The sequence below is a fragment of the Nicotiana tomentosiformis genome, chromosome 12, assembly GCF_000390325.3.
Source record: "Nicotiana tomentosiformis chromosome 12, ASM39032v3, whole genome shotgun sequence".
NCBI lineage: Eukaryota > Viridiplantae > Streptophyta > Magnoliopsida > Solanales > Solanaceae > Nicotiana > Nicotiana tomentosiformis.
Window position 1 is genome coordinate 103048451 of NC_090823.1, and position 16056 is coordinate 103064506.

General features: G+C 35.4%; 1 non-coding gene and 1 pseudogene across 1 annotated transcript; one reads left to right on the forward strand and one right to left on the reverse strand.

Moving 5' to 3' along the window:
* Positions 1 to 5205: 5205 nt before the first annotated feature.
* LOC117273289 (small nucleolar RNA R71) lies at positions 5206 to 5312 on the reverse strand. Its single transcript, XR_004503299.1, has one exon. It is a non-coding gene; the product is annotated as a small nucleolar RNA R71 (small nucleolar RNA).
* A 31-nt stretch (positions 5313 to 5343) lies between these two features.
* Positions 5344 to 8588, forward strand: LOC104119726 (uncharacterized; annotated as a pseudogene).
* Positions 8589 to 16056: the final 7468 nt, after the last annotated feature.

Sequence of the window (16056 nt, forward strand, 5' to 3'; positions counted from 1 at the left end):
TATTGATCCAGCATGTTACCCATTTGTCATATTTTCTCCGAGTTTCTTCCGAATTTGTCTTCAAATTGATACTTCTCCATGCTAAAACACCACGGTCTTTAACCACAACTCACCCCACAAACCTTAGCATAGATCCACAAATCCCCAAGGCCCATAAGCCGCTGAATTCCCTTTTAAGTACCCCAAAAGCACCACAACCGAGGCATCCACTTTGAAAGACCTTATGTAAATTTAAAAGTGTCCCCCTTTCCTTTCTTATACTGATATGTAGAATCCATAGTCATATAGAATTACCGCAAGTCCTGACATCATCCAATGTAAATAACTGATTCTAGTGATATACGAATCCGAATGTTTTTTCAATGGCCACTTATATGTTTTTGAATCCATTAGCACTTTCTCGAAAGTCACCCATTTTGCTCAAATCTGAAAATTGCACAGCGCAAACGGGCCGAAAGACACATGCCCCATTAGCACAACAACACCCAAAGAAGTAATCATGCCTTAACACCATCAATCAAATTCATACTTTGTGCGCACTACATTCTTCAAAATAACAACTTAATCTTTCCATGATTTTTCATATTTCCATAAAGTATATTGTACCCCGTATTCCGAAATTTTCCTTACTCGAGTCATCCTCGATCTCAACCTCTGCAAGTCATAACTAACACACAAGTATGCCTTAGACCAAAACTAATCTTTTACATACAACCATCAATTGAATTGTCAATAGCAGGCTCCCCCACTTGGCTCAAAGCCATTAATTAAAACACTCCATAACTCACAATACTCATACTTTATTACTGCCATAATACTGCAGTCAGTTCAACGGAAATTCTTCTCAAGCTCATACAACGCCAACCATAAAAATACCTCAATCGTCCGCTAATCTTGCATTCATTCTCTTAACACTCAAGTCATCTTTCTCAACCATATTCAAATTCAAATCTCAAAACATATGCCCCACTGGTAGAAAAGAAACTCTCCACTCACATTATAAGGAACATACCCATGTAGATTACTCCGCAGGGGATAATCCACCTGCTTAGCCTCAAATTGGTATCTTGTTATACCCTTTCGCAGTTACAATTACTATGAAATCACTTAATCTTTCTGAGTCCAAACTCATTAACCAAACACGAGAACTTAATTTGCCCCAAAATGTAAAAACGTGAAAGATCTTTCAAAACATTCACACTCGAGACTGTACGTCACATCAAAAAGAAATATCAAGCGCCCAAAACACTTCTCGTCACATTCAAATCGTCTTAACACATCCCGTGGTTACATCATACTCATCACAAGGCCATTCCACCTCTCATCGAGCCACAAGTTCCACAGAAGCTATCGAGCTTAAGCTGCGGTCTAACCATGGCCTCAAGTCCTCTAGACTGGCCCATCACCAAAACACAGAATACATATCTTGAACCTCGTTTATAGAATCACAAGCCAGCGATGCACGGCTGATACTGAGCGCTCATGTGCACATACGAATACGTGGAAGGAATTTAAAGAGTTATGTCTCAAGGTGAATCAATTTCGCATGATAAGGAAGGAAAGATGGGAAGTATATATCCTAAATGCCCTGTAGCCTCTCGAAGATAGGTATGGACGTCATCATACCAATCTGCAAGACTCTACTAGACACTTGCTCATGACTTGTAGAACCTATGAACCTAGAGCTCTGATACCACCTTGTCGCGACCCAAAATCCAACTAGTCGTGATGGTACCTAATCCAACCCGCTAGGTAAGACAATTACCAACTATCCAATTCCAATGAAATTAATAAGGCAATTAATTAGAAAAAATAGATAAAACTAATACATTTCTCCAAGAACTGGTAGTACAAATCATGAGCTTCTAAGAATAGAGTATACAAAGCTGGTATGAAATAAATACATCATCTGTTCAAAATGTACATAAACAGATTCTTATAAATCTTAGGCTACCATGAACAAGAGGCAGATACAACCGGAATGCAGGTACGTCTTCAATTCCAGCTCCCGTCGAGTACAACAACATCGACATCCAATATCTACACGCAAAGTGCAGAAGTGTAGTATAAGTACAACCGACCCCATGTACTCAATAAGTAACAAACCTAACCTTAGGTTGAAAGTAGTGACGAGCTTGTACCAAGGTTAGAGTCCAACTTCTATAACCAACAATAGTTCATAACAATATAAAACAAATAATACCAGAAGTAACTCAACGATCATGATTTCTGAAAATAGTTCTGCCTTTCAAAAACATCGATGAAAACCCGAATCGTTTACCGAAGTTGCCAAAAATATGAATAAGTTTGAAAACCATAATTTTCCCAAAATCCTTTCAATAATAAATAAGATGTTTCATTTCTTTCCAGATAACCAGTGTAAAACAAATGCATCATTATGCCCATCTGTCAACATATGCGAGAAATCATGAATGATATGATACCGTACATCATGAGAAAAATACATCTCTATGCATGTATGTCATGTGTGCATGTCAATGCAATGTATCTCATAGATGAACTCATGTACTCACACTCTGAAAATACTCAATCTCACTTTCTCACACATTCCACTCATCATGCTTAATCACTCGGTACTGTATATGGCCAATCCGGCCCAGGGAAGATCCATCCCGGAATATACACATCAACTTATCATCAGTCACTCAGTACCAAGTAGGGCCAATCCAGCCCGTGGAGAAAATCTATCTCCAGGTATATAATACTTCGGACAAGATCCATGTCTAGGAAAAATCCATCCCTCAATAATATCAACCGCGCTCACTGGGGGTGTGTGCAGACTCCGGAGGGGCTCCTTCAGCCCAAGCGCTATAAACCGCACGGACAACTCACATGCTATATAAAGCCTATAAGGCCTGCTGCAGGCGGTCAACCCCGATCAGGCCCTCGGCCTTCCTCGGTCATCAATCTCTCCAGTCTCTCTCTCATGGGATCACAATGTAATGAAAATAGCTCAAAAATGATGATATGATGTATCAATAAATACAACAGAGACTGAGATATGATATGCAATGAAATGAATATGACAGAGTATAAATTTTCATAGTTCTAATTGATGAGTCGCGAGTCGGTGTTAACGAGAGGCTGGAGGTTTGGAGACAGGCTCTTGAGCCTAAGGGTTTCAAGCAGAGCAGGACGAAGACAGAATACCTGGAGTGTAAGTTCAGCACTGAGCCAGGGGAAGTGGGCGTGGATGTGAGGCTTGATTCACAGGTCATCCCGAGTAGACGCAGCTTTAAGTACCTTGGTTCGGTTATCCGGGGGGGAGGGGAGTGATGTGCTGTAGAATTTCGGCTCATTTGATACCAATTACATAGACTTTAGCTCATCTTTTAATGCATTTTTATTTAAATCTTCTGAAGTTTTGGTGTTTTGCAATGCATGAGGCTTGAGGACCAAAAAATATGGAAAAGAAGTCAAAAAGCCATAAAAGGGCAGAAATGATGCAAGTATGCGGTCGCATAAAGCATATGCGGACCGCATTCCCATCGCAGACTGACGTAGATTGTTGGTTAACTGAAGAGAAAAATATGCGACCCATTATGCAGTCACATAACTATTATGCGGACCGCATAGTGATTGCATAACTGAAATCAAGAAAGCTGAGAAGCACTTATGCGGAGGAATATGCGGTCGCATAATGTATATGCAGACCGCATAATTGGAATGCGGTCAAGAGTTGGGTTGGAGACATGAGATTATGCGATGATTTCGAATAATATGCGGACCGCATACGTGATCTGCGACCACTATGCGGTCGCATAAACTATTTGCAGGGTTACTTTTGTCCAATTTTGGCTCCGACTTTTAGCCCACTATAAATAGATTTATTAGGGTTTTTGTGGGGCAGCTAAGTCAGAAAAAGAGATTATTTTTAGAGCATTGAATGCACCATTGTTTTGGAGATTTTTGGAGGAAGAATCTTGTATGTTTGTAAGCTTTATGACTCTATTTATTGCTTTGTTCTTAGATTTCAGTGTGAGTAGCTAGTTTTAATTACTAAGGTTGTGGACCCTAGATGGGTGTAATGTTAATGGGTGTTTACCATTGAATATATACATAATGGTTGGTTGATATTTATTCAGTTCTTATGCTTCATGTGATGTTAGTGGTTGCAAACATTAACTAATTACATTTCACTCTATCTTCACTTGGAAAAGTGGGCTAAGGTTTGGTAGAATTGAATACCAAAAACTCAAGGCTTTAACCCTTGTTTAATGGAATCGCCTAGGAATAAGTGGGTTCTATTTGGCATAAGTTGGTTATTTTCAATCGAAACTCTTTTACATTTGGGAAAATCTTGAAGAGTAGATATTACTCAACTATTGGGAAATAGTGGGTAGTCACTTAGAAACCATTTGCATATCAAAGGACTTTCCATTAGAAATATATCATATTAACACCGATAGCATTACATTACATCAATGGGGACACAATCTTGGTTTCCTTAATCAAATTAATTACAACCTCACAATATTCTACTTGTCTTCATTTCACTCAATTGCAACATTCTTTTTAACTAACGGAATAGAATTACAAATTAAGTCAAGTTTCACACTACTCAAGTAACCTTTTCACACCTATTCCCTATGGGATTCGACCCCAACCTAGTTGGGTTATTATATTTGACATCAACCGCTTTACACTAATTATTAAGGTGTAATTTGAGCGTATCAAATTTTGGCGCCGTTGCCGGGGAATACGGTTTTGAAATTATGATTTGGTGTGTGCTTTACTTCACATTTTATTCCATCACACTTTGCTTGATTTGCTTGATTTGCTTGGTGTGCTAGATAAATATGTTAGAGTATGACGAAGAAGAAAATCCTTTTGCGGATATAGATGAGTACATTGAGGACACAAATGCCATTGTCCCTCCGCGAGTTGACGCTGCTACCTTCAAAGTGGAACATGGTTTGATCCTAATGCTTAAAGCAGAAGGATTTTTTTAGAAATTCTACCGATGTTGATCCAACACAACATCTTAGAAACTTCTTGGGTGTGTGTCCGATGCACAAATAGAACAATGTGTCAGATGATTCCCTAAGACTGAGGGTATTCAAGTACTCACTAGTTGGAGAGTCAAGGAAATGGATCCAAATTCTACCAGCTCACTCCATTCATTCTTGGCCTGAACTAGTTCGTGCTTTCCTAGCCAAATGGTTCCCACAAAGCAAGAAATTCGAGCTCAGGGATAAAATTTTCTTTTTCAAGCAACTACCGGGAGAACACCTACATGAGGCATGGGATCAGTTCAAGCTATACCTAGTGAGGTCGCCTAATCATGGTTTTCCAGAAAAAATCTTGTTAGAAAAGTTTTACATGGGTTTGGATCCGTTGAACCAATCCATAGCAAAGAATGCTGCGGATGGATCTTTTATGGATAAAACATTCACAAGGATCACACAAATTCTCGAAAAGATGGCAGAACACAATCAAGCTTGGAACTCGGAAGATACCACGGGTGGAATTGCATACGGTACTCCCTCTTTGACCAACATGATTAAGGAGAATCAAGAGAGATATCAAGTAATTGCTAGTCTTGCCACAAACATTAATGTGTTAACCAAGATGTTCACTGAAAACCAAACTAAAAAGGTAAATGCTGTGAAAGATGTGCAACCCTGGTCAATCGAAGATTGCGAGGAGGCGAATTATGTCCATAATTCTCAAGGTGGTTATCGCCAACATAATCAATGGAGGCCTAACCTGCAAGGGCAAGGCCATCAACAGTGGCGCAATGATCAAGGTGGATCAAGTCAAGGTAATTGGAGCAATAACAACAACAACTATGCAAACCGGAGTTCAAACCCCTATGTTCCACCAAAGGGGCAATACTCTAACTCCTCGCATTATAAGAAAGGTTTTTCAAGTGAGTCCAAGTTGGAGAGAATGCTTGAAAGAATATTGCAAAATCAAGAAAGAGGCGACACTACAATGAAAAACATGTCCGAACTTGTGGGGTCACACACCGCATCCATACAAAAGCTAGAAATGCAAATGAGAGATTTGTCAAGAGAGCATAACCCAAAGCCGAATGGCACACTCCCAAGTGACACAATTGCAAACCCTAAAGGAAATGGGAGTGGTCCAACTTCTCATTGCATGGCAATCACCACGCGAAGTGGTAAGGTACTTCAAGGAGGAAACGAAAAAATTGTTGGAGTAGATGATCTTGAGCAAGAGGTTGAAGCACAAGTCGAAGTGCCGATTGTTATTGAAGTTGAAAAGCTCCCAAAAGGAGTAAAAGTCCAAGAAGAAAATCATGAAAAGGTAAAGATGAAAGAGGCACCAAAAGATCTAGCACAAATTCCTAGACCTTCCCCTCTGTTCCCTCAAAGACTTTCTAGGAAGGTTGATGATAGCAAATTCGAGAAATTTTATGACATTCTCAAGCAATTGTCGGTGAACATACCATTTGTGGAAGCCTTTCAAGAGATGCCGGGTTTTGCTAAATACTTAAAGGACTTGATAACCAAGAAAAGAACCACCACGAATGAAGTAGTGAATGTTACTCACCCGGTTAGCTCCATTATTGCAACAACCACCGTTGAAAAGAAAGAAGACCCGGGAGCATTCACCATTCCATGCACTATTGGCTTGCGAGATTTTGCAAGGGCTCTTTGTGAAAATGGGGCTAGCATTAACTTGATGCCTCTTGCCATTTACAAGCAAACGGGGTTAAGCATGCTGAGACCTAAAAGCATGAGATTGCAAATGGCCGATCGTTCAATCAAAAGACCAGTGGGAATTATTGATGATGTCCTAGTGAAAGTGGGAAAGTTCCTCTTCCGGCCTATTTTGTAATCCTTGACTGTGCCGTTGACATATAAATCCCTATCATCTTGGGGAGGCCATTCCTTGCTACCGGAAGAGCACTTATGGATTCGAAACGAAATAAAATCAAGTTCCGAGTTAATGATGAAGATGTCACCTTCCAAGCAAGTAAGGGTATGAAGTTTCCACATGCATATGAAGGCATATCAGTCATTGATGTTGTTGATGAGGTAGAGGACGCAAGTGAAATAAAGATGGAAGAAGAATGCCTAGCTGAGGCTTTGGCGGCGATATTGGTAAATTTCAATGGTGAAAACATGGAGGGGTACTTGGAATCGATGAATGCATTAGAAGGACGTGGGTCTTACACTTATGCACCAAAGAAGCTTTCCCTTGACATAGAGAATAGAGCCACTCCCCCAGCAAAGCCTTCAATTATTGAGCCGCCACAACTTGAACTCAAGGCACTTCCACCACACTTAAGGTATAAATTTCTTGGCTCTAATGATACTTTACCGGTAATCGTTTCTTCCTTGTTGAATGAGGTGCAGGTAGATCATTTATTGAATGTCCTATGGGAACATCAACAAGCCATTGGGTGGACAATAGCGGACATTCGAGGGATTCCCGTCAGAATCTGTGAGCACAAAATACAATTGGAGCAAGGAAGCAAACCTAGTGTGGAGCACCAAAGAAGGTTAAACCCGTCCATGAAGGAGGTGGTGAAGAAGGAAATCATCAAGTGGTTAGACGCCGGGGTAGTCTATCCCATTGCCGATAGTTCTTGGGTGAGCCCGGTGCAATGTGTGCCAAAGAAAGGAGGCATGACCGTTATCCAAAATGAGAAAAATGAGCTCATCCCAACAAGGACTGTGACCGGATGGAGAGTTTGCATGGACTATCGGAATCTCAACAGTGCCACTTGCAAAGACCATTCCCCTATGCCTTTTATTGATCAAATGCTTGATCGGCTAGCGGGAAGGTCATTTTATTTCTTTTTGGATGGATACTCCGGCTAAAACCAAATCAACATTGCATTGGAAGATCAGGAGAAGACAACATTCACATGCCCATATGGGACTTTTGCTTTTAGCCGGATGCCATTTGGGCTATGCAACGCTCCGGCTACCTTCCAACGGTGCATGATATCAATTTTCTCGGACATGGTGGAAGATTTCCTAGAAGTGCTTATGGATGACTTCTCTGTAGTGGGTGATTCCTTTGAGAATTGTCTTGAAAACCTGAGACAAGTGATCAAAATATGTGAAGAAACAAACCTTTTACTAAATTGGGAAAAGTGCCACTTCATGGTGGATGAGGGCATGCCGGCTTCTATAGGCATTTTATCAAGGACTTCTCAAAAATTGCAAACCCCATGTGCAAGCTCCTTGAAAAAGATGCTACGTTCGTATTTGATGAAAAGTGTCTCAAAGCATTTGAGGAGTTGAAAGAAAATCTCACCACGGCACCTATTATTGTCACACCGGATTGGTCTCTTCCATTTGAACTCATGTGTGATGCCAGTGGTGTAGCCATTGGGGCGGTGCTTGGTCAACGACATTGTCTATGCTTTTGAAAAATTTCGGGCCTATTTGTTAGGATCCAAGGTGATAGTCTACACTGATCATGCTGCTCTTTGCTATCTTATGGCAAATAAGGATGCGAAGCCAAGATTGATTCGATGGGTCCTTTTGTTGCAAGAGTTTGACTTTGAAGTCAAGGATCGAAGAGCCCTTCTTGTTTCATATTTGTGCCGACAACATCATTCGGCGATGTGTTCCGAAAGATGAAGTAATGCCAATTCTCAAAGCATGCCATGACTCCCCGGTTGGGGGTCATCATGGAGGAAATCGGACGGCCACGAAAGTGATTGAATGTGGCTACTATTGGCCATCTATCTACCATGACGCGAATCAAATGGTCAAGGCTTGTGAGAAATGTCAAAGGCAAGGATCAATCTCTAAAAGGCATGAGATGCCTATGAAGTTTGCAATGGAGGTCGAGATCTTTGATGTATGGGGGATTGATTTCATGGGTCCCTTTGTGAGTTCTTGTGGCATGAAATATATCTTGGTGGGAGTGGACTATGTCTCCAAGTGGGTTGAGGCAATCGCCTTGCCCAACAATGAGGCAAGGAGTGTGACCGCATTCTTAAGGAAGAACATTTTCACGCGGTTTGGTACTCCCCGAGCCATCCTTAGTGATGGCGGTTCTCATTTCTACAACAAGGCTTTCACCGGGCTGCTCGAAAAGTATGGCGTAAAGAACAAGGTGGCCATGCCTTATCATCCTTAGTCGAGTGGTTAAGTTGAAGTTTCCAACAGAGAGATTAAAAACATCCTAGCAAAAACTGTCAATGCAAACAGGACCGACTGGTCAAGAGCTAGAGGATGCATTGTGGGCATATCGCATCGCATTTAAGACTCCCATTGGCACCTCACCGTATCGGTTAATCTTTGGTAAGGTGTGTCATTTGCCCGTGGAGATTGAACACAAAGCCATGTGGGCTCTGAAAAGGTTAAATCTTGGCTGGGCTGAAGCTGCTAATCTGAGAATGACACAACTCAACAAAATGGAAGATTTCCGTCTCCATGCCTATGAGAGTGCAACCATGTATAAGGAACAAATGAAGTTTGTTCATGACAAGAATATCTTGAAATGGGAATTCAAATCTAGCGACTTGGTCTTGCTCTTCAACTCGAGACTCAAGTTATTTTCGGGCAAACTCAAATCCAAATGGTCTGGCCCATTTAAAATTGTGAATGTATCCCCTTACGATGCTATTGAATTAGAGTCGGAAGACGGACTTCGCACTTTCAAAGTAAATGGACAACAGGTTAAGCATTACCTGGGCATAACAGGAGACAAGCACTTGATAGAGCAAATTTCTCTCAAGGATAGTTCGACCCCCACCACTAAGTAGCCCAAAAGGGGACCAACATCGTCATGCCGCGACGTTAAAACAAGCGCTTCTTGGGAGGCAACCCATGTGTGGTAAAATTATTTTATTATTATTATTATTATTTTAGTTGTGAGTGATTTAATAGGTTGACGTGTGTATTAGAGTGCAGGTAGCCCAATTTACCATGAAATAGAGTGCAAAGACTAAAGCAAAAAAATGGTGGATCAGGGGCTTTCGGCAACTATGCGGTCGCATAATGACTTTGCGAACCGCATAGTTGTCGCAAATACGGTCAGAGAATTTGGGGAACTTGGGTATGAAAACTGCGGTAAGAGTTTAAGTTATGCGGTCTGCATAGACGTTATGCGACCGCAGAATTCATCGCAGAATGGAGGTAAAATAACTCAGCTCTAAACGCATCGCATAACACATATGCGACCGCATAATGAGTTATGCGACCACTTGCCCACCGCAAAACGTCCAGGTATAAATCCCTAATCCTTCGCATACTGTCAATCCCACTCGCACACGAACACTTAACAACTCTCACAAAATAAAAAAAAAACACAAAAACAAAAGAAACGAAAGAAAAGCCAAAAACATTTTAATCACGCACACAGATCACATATCAAGGATCAGAATTAAGGAATTTACCTTGCTCATAACTCAGATTTCACCTTCATCTTGCTACGATATCTGGTATGTGACTCTTTCACTTTTGTTTTCATTTTTATTTTTATTTATCTTCTTTTTCTTGTGGATTAATAAGGATAATAGACATAGAGATTAAAAGGAATATGTTTTAGCAAATCAAATGATAAGATGAACACTTATCTAATAGACGACGATATTACCTATAAAACACTTATACTTTATATACTAAAAGACATTAATAATGATGTAAGAAGAATAATCTATGAAAAAATATTAGCCTTTGAAATAACAGAAATAATAGACCAAAATTGGACAGAACTAATCATACCAGAAACAGATTTATATGAACTAGACCTATATTTTGATAGCATATAATGAATCATACATATCTACAATACTGGCAACAAACTACAGAAAATATAAATTTACTAAAAAATCTAATAGAAAATAATATAGAAGACTATCAAAGAACCCAAGATATAGAATATATAGAATATGTATTAGAATGCATATCAGAAATAATTAGACTAATTCCACTACAAAGAGAATTTTATGAAAAAGCTTTTAGATCAGACTAACTAACAAATGAAATCAATTAACAACGAAAGGGACCCAATAATGGTATCAGAGCTATAGATTAAAAAATGAACAAAGAAGAATTTGCAATAGATGAAAAAACCTATGAAAACCAAGACGGATTAAAAATAAAAATAATATTTTCAAACTTAGGTAGAAGATATAAAAAAATAGGAGACCAATTATACTTAATGATAGAAAAAGAAACAGCAAGATTAGAAGATAGCTTAACAGCTATGACAAGAATAAGTAGAGAAAATGAGGAAATTGATAAGAAAAAAGAAATTGAAATTATTAAAAAACAAGCAAGCAAAGAAATACAACAATTGGAAGAAACCAAAAATACAAAGATTATGGCATTAGAAAAAGAGTTAAATATGTTAAAAGCACTATATGAAAACAAGCAAAGAGAAAAGAATAAAGAAATAGAATTAACAGATGAAATAAATAAATTTAAACAAATATTACAAACAGAAGAAACCCTCAGAATTGAAGAAATAGATAATAATATAGATGACCAAGAGTCAGAATCAAGCGAAATAAGTGAAACATATACAGAACTTTTAGAAAATATAGAAAAAACAAAAAATGTAGAAGTAAATACAGGAGATGTAAAAATGGAAGAAAAACCTAGTACATCAGGTGTAAAAAATCCAAAAGGATTATACCCAAATTATTATACAGCCAATTATGAACAACATGATAGATATAATACACTATGGGATAGTAGATTAAATAAAAAATGGACACCAAAACCAATATCAGAACAATATAACTTTTTAGATTTAGATTGCGTAGCAGATATAAATAAAACAATCCAACTATGGATAGGATATGTATCTAAATAATTGGTAGATAATAAAATAGGAATGACAGAAACACCAGGATATATAGAAAGAACACTTATAGGAACGGTAAAATTATGGTTACAAAATTTAACTAGAGAAAGTATAGATACCTTAAGAAGCAATAAAAAATTTAATGGTGAAATAGCAACAACAAATATAGAAATATTATACAAATATGAAAGATGAAGAATCCTCAGAACAAAAGATTATATTTGATAATAGTATATTTGAACAAATAAAAGGAAAAGAATTAGACCTCAGTGTCGAAAAAATATTTGAAGTACCTACAATAAAAAATTGGTTCAAAAGACAAAAAGAAGAATACTACGTAGTTAGCCAAAAAGAACATATAATTGACTGTAAATATACAAAAGGAAAAGCCAAAATACCAATAATAAACAAAAGAATAATAAACAAAGAAATACAAGATATAAAGGCAAAAAACCCAATTAAATATGTACACCTAGGAGGAACTGAAATATTAATAAAAGCATGTTTTAGAGAAGGAATAGATACCCCTATAGAAATATATTTAGCAGATGATAGAATAATCCAACCTATAGAAAAAAGCATAATAAGTGCAATAAAAGGAAATCTTATATACCAAAAATTTAAATTCATAATAAGTGCCAATTATTCAATAGCAATAAACGATAGGAATATAGATAAATCATTAGTATTATACTGAAAAATGTCAGGAATAGAATTAACACCTGGAAGTAAGATATTTACAGCTAGATGTAAAAACTTATACGTTTTAACAACAAAACATAAAATAGCAGCAAAAAATAAAATTAATAAAATAAAAATAGAAAATCCATTTGAAAGAATAGTTACAGTTATTGATAATAATGAATATAGTTATAAAGAAATTGACATGGAAGAAGACTTAGAAATAGTAAAAGAAAGATTAAGTACATCAAGTATACCAAACCAATTAACTTATGAAACACCAACATCATCAAGGATAAGTACATCAAGAAGGGAATATATAATCCCAAAAAACTTAATAAGAAACACAAAAGAAAAAATAAATCCATACCATTACTATATAACTGGAATCATGGAACAAAGAAAATATCAAATATTAATAAATACAGGTCAAGAAGAAAATTATATCACAAGAGAATTAGTAACAGAAACTGAAATAATAACTACTGAACAACTATGCCCTGAATTACCCAAGGAATTAATAATAAATGAAGAAATAACAGAAAAAGAAATAATTATTGGAGGAATACCTTTGATAATACAATTTAAAATATATCAAGAAAACGAAAACGAAAATATTACATTAGGAATAAAATGGTTAGAAAAAGTAAAACCATACAATCTAGGAGATAAACAATTAACCATAACATACAAAGATAAGAAAATAATAATAAAAAGAACAGAAGAATAGAAACTTAAAGAAAAAAAAAATAACTAAAATCATAATTGATGATGAAGAATATATGCAAATGGAATATATAGACTATGAACTAGATAGTGAAGATAGTGTATATGAAATATCAGATATAGAGTCAAGAGTCAGATTCATGAACAGTAAAGGTCGTTCATGAATAGTAAAAGTCATTTTGTAATATTATAAATAAGCCTTTCGTTTATGAAATAAAACAGGCTACATCTTCAGGCCAAGGGCTTCTCTCTCCTCTCTCTTCTCTTCTCACAAGAAATACTTACAGATAAAATACTTAAAGATAAAATACAGGAAAGCTATGGAAGATAAGCAAGCTATGAATCAGCAAGAAAATATGAAAGATCAACAAGAAGACACTATTGATTTTGGTGTCCATTTTTTATTTAATCTACTATCCCATAGTGTATTATATCTATCATGTTGTTCATAATTGGCTGTATAATAATTTGGGTATAATCCTTTTGGATTTTTTACACCTGATGTACTAGGTTTTTCTTCCATTTTTACATCTCCTGTATTTACTTCTACATTTTTTGTTTTTTCTATATTTTCTAAAAGTTCTGTATATGTTTCACTTATTTCGCTTGATTCTGACTCTTGGTCATCTATATTATTATCTATTTCTTCAATTCTGAGGGTTTCTTCTGTTTGTAATATTTGTTTAAATTTATTTATTTCATCTGTTAATTCTATTTCTTTATTCTAAAAAATCCAAAAGGATTATACCCAAATTATTATACAGCCAATTATGAACAACATGATAGATATAATACACTATGGGATAGTAGATTAAATAAAAAATGGACACCAAAACCAATATCAGAACAATATAACTTTTTAGATTTAGATTGCGTAGCAGATATAAATAAAACAATCCAACTATGGATAGGATATGTATCTAAACAATTGGTAGATAATAAAATAGGAATGACAGAAACACCAGGATATATAGAAAGAACACTTATAGGAACGGTAAAATTATGGTTACAAAATTTAACTAGAGAAAGTATAGATACCTTAAGAAGCAATAAAAAATTTAATGGTGAAATAGCAACAACAAATATAGAAATATTATACAAATATGAAATAGCTATAAGAAACGAATTTAGTAGCATGACTACAGAAATTGAAGAACAAAATAAGGAAAAACAAATAAATAGAAACCTAATAACAAATTATTATAATTGGCTGTATAATAATTTGGGTATAATCCTTTTGGATTTTTTACACCTGATGTACTAGGTTTTTCTTCCATTTTTACATCTCCTGTATTTACTTCTACATTTTTTATTTTTTCTATATTTTCTAAAAGTTCTGTATATGTTTCACTTATTTCGCTTGATTCTGACTCTTGGTCATCTATATTATTATCTATTTCTTCAATTCTGAGGGTTTCTTCTGTTTGTAATATTTGTTTAAATTTATTTATTTCATCTGTTAATTCTATTTCTTTATTCTTTTCTCTTTGCTTGTTTTCATATAGTGCTTTTAACATATTTAACTCTTTTTCTAATGCCATAATCGATAAACAATTAACCATAACACACAAAGATAAGAAAATAATAATAAAAAGAACAGAAGAATGAAAATATATATACTCGCAAAAATCATAGTAGAAGGATATTATAATAGATACTATACACCAATGATAGATACAGGAGCAGAAGCTAACATATGTAAATATAATTGTTTACCAACAGATAAATGGGAAAAATTAAAAACACCTATGGTAGTAACAGGATTTAATAATGAAGGTAGTATGATTAACTACAGAGCCAAGAATATAAAAATACAAATATGGGATAAAATATTAACTATAGAAGAAATATATAACTTTGAATTCACTACAAAGGATATATTATTAGGAATGCCATTTTTAGATAAACTATACCCACATATAATAACAAGGACACACTGGTGGTTTACCACACCATGTAAAAACAAAGTAGGAGCAAAAAGAGTAAATAATAAACAAAGAAAAAATACAGAATAGATAAAAGGAAGTGAAAAAATCACACAAAAACTAGAAAATATAAGTAAAAATACAACTACTCAATTAGAAATTATTATATTTACAATAGACAAAGTAAAAATAATCCAGAATGAATTAGAAAAATTATATAATGATAACCCTCTAAAAGGTTGGAATAAACATAAAACAAAAATAAAAATAGAATTAATAGAAGAAAACAGCATAATAACACAAAAACCTTTAAAATATAACTTTGATGACTTAGCAGAATTCAAAATGCATATAAAAGTAGGAGCAAAAAGAGTAGGAGCAAAAAGAGTAAATAAAGAGTAACAAAGAGTAAATGCAAAGAGTAACAAGGACACACTGGTGGTTTACCACACCATGTAAAAACAAAGTAGGAGCAAAAAGAGTAAATAATAAACAAAGAAAAAATACAGAATAGATAAAAGGAAGTGAAAAAATCACACAAAAACTAGAAAATATAAGTAAAAATACAACTACTCAATTAGAAATTATTATATTTACAATAGACAAAGTAAAAATAATCCAGAATGAATTAGAAAAATTATATAATGATAACCCTCTAAAAGGTTGGAATAAACATAAAACAAAAATAAAAATAGAATTAATAGAAGAAAACAGCATAATAACACAAAAACCTTTAAAATATAACTTTGATGACTTAGCAGAATTCAAAATGCATATAAAAGAATTATTAGATAACAATTACATACAAGAAAGTAATAGTAAACATACAAGTCCAGCATTTATAGTAAATAAACATAGTGAACAAAAAAGAGGAAAAAGTAGAATGGTTATAGATTACCGAAACTTAGATTATGGCATTAGAAAAAGAGTTAAATATGTTAAAAGCACTATATGA